At 31.9% G+C, this 2,064-nt stretch overlaps 1 long non-coding RNA gene across 1 annotated transcript in view; it reads right to left on the minus strand.

The window, feature by feature from the left end:
• Positions 1 to 208: 208 nt before the first annotated feature.
• The window catches only part of LOC105852400 (uncharacterized), a 12,457-nt gene continuing 10,601 nt past the window's right edge, over positions 209 to 2,064 (minus strand). Inside the window, exons 3-4 of the long non-coding RNA XR_012163448.1 lie at positions 1,230 to 1,320; positions 209 to 1,136 (exon numbers count right to left, since the gene is read on the minus strand). This is a non-coding gene — a long non-coding RNA (uncharacterized lncRNA). The remainder of the gene's footprint in view (positions 1,137 to 1,229; positions 1,321 to 2,064) is intronic.

The following is a 2,064-nucleotide window of genomic DNA, read 5'->3' on the forward strand; positions in this document are numbered from 1 at the left end:
TGTAAGTTTTTTGTTGTTGTTGAGTTTTGTTATTGGATATATTATATTTATTATTGTTAAATATTTAAAAAATAATTATAACATTAAAAAATACAAAATATTATTATAAATAATAAAAATAATTAATTTAATAATATTATATAACTTTTAATAATTATTATAATAATAATAAAAAGAATAATAATAATAATAATTTTAATAATAATAATAATAATAAAAAGAAAATTCTATTAATAAAATAAAAATACATTAACATATAAGCATAAATACATTAAAAAAAGAAAAAAATACTACAAATAAAAAAAATACATCAAATAAAAATTAATTATTTTCATCTAAATGACCTCCAGTTCCACATCTACGCGGTCGTCGAACTCGTCTAGCCCTTTGAACAACTTGAGGTTGTTGTGGTTGATCCTCGTTGTAATCTGTTTGTGGATTAGAACCACTACCACCTGCTTCCGTATAATTTTGAGTTTCGACATTATACATAGAATCAAAAGCCGCATAAGCCGACTCAGGAGTTGTGCAATGAGTACCAAACAAATTATAGAAAATTCCGCTCTCGGTCGGATTAATGGGAGTTGGTATTGTTGGCACTGAAGGAACGTAATATTGAGTCGGTATATCTGCAGCTTCGTGAAGATGTTGTGGTAATGATAAAGACGGTGTTTGGTGCATGGTATTTTGTTGTGGGATTGATTGAGGCATAGAGTGAACATCGGGATATGTTGAAGGTTGCAAACGTGGATCACGCAAGTATCTTTCCACAAATATATATAATTTAGTGTGATGTCTGAACCAATTCATATATATTCTTTAGTGTGGCATAAAACACCTTCAACGTATTGACCTTGCAATATGTAATTATGATGTTCATTCCAATGTTGAATCTCATCTTTCCAAACCACACTCCAATTATCATCGACGCCACACCTCATGTCGATCTCATGGTAGAGCGTCATATCTTCTAGAGATTGCGGAATTTGTCGATGAAAGCCGAACTGAAGTGCAACTCTATCTGCATGATGTTTTTCGACGATATGATAACAGTGCAGATAGGTACATGAAGTCCAAGTGTTGATCTCTTGTTCGGGTACCTCGTGTTGGAACCCGAGATACGGTCTTCAACGAAACTGAATGTTAAAAAAATAGACTAAAATAAATATTAAGAGATATAAAAAAAAAGTTAAAGTGTAACTACATGAGAATGAATATGAATATATTACTTCCTGAACCATCATATGATCGATAGTATTCTGGTATCCTTCTATATCATTGTGAGGAACTCTACTAAAATTTAGACCCCCGGAATTAAATCTGTCAAATATATAAAAAATAAAAATATAATAAAATTAGTAATACGGTAAATAATAAATTTTAAAAAATTAAAATATATAAAAATTATATGCAATAGTTACCTTTGTGCAAGTGGAAATATCCATGCACTGGGTGCATCCGGAGCAACACAAGTCAAACGATACCATGCCCAATTTTGCAACAACAATGCACATCCTCTCATCGACATTACATCGGGGGTTTCGTAGCAATGTATTATTCTCTATAAAGTGTTGCTAAAACTGCCGAACCCCAACTATAATGGGATGCTTTATTTAAATCGCCCAAGATTGAAAGATATTTTAGATGTACACGATTATTGGATTTGTCTGGCATCAACAATCCTCCAATCATACGTAATATATATGCTCGACATGATGCTTGTTTTTCTACTTCCGATGCGTTTTCACCAACATTGTCAAAAGTATCTTTAAGCCATTTTAATTTAATAAAATTACCCTTTGTTGCTCCCTCAGGTGGGATAACTCCTAAATATTCTTGACAAACATCTTTCACATTCACAAAATTTGAACCGGAAAACCAGACACTTTTAATCCTAAAATATAGTACACGTCTTCTAAAGTTATTGTGCACTCACCTATTGGGAGATGAAAAGTATGCGTTTCTGGTCTCCATCTTTCAACCATAGCACTAATCAAACTAACGGCGTCGTTCGGTTTTTTGTTGACATGACCATGACATTTCAATTTATCCTTCGAGGGAATA

This window comes from Cicer arietinum, chromosome 6 (genome assembly GCF_000331145.2).
Source record: "Cicer arietinum cultivar CDC Frontier isolate Library 1 chromosome 6, Cicar.CDCFrontier_v2.0, whole genome shotgun sequence".
NCBI classification, from domain to species: Eukaryota; Viridiplantae; Streptophyta; class Magnoliopsida; order Fabales; family Fabaceae; genus Cicer; species Cicer arietinum.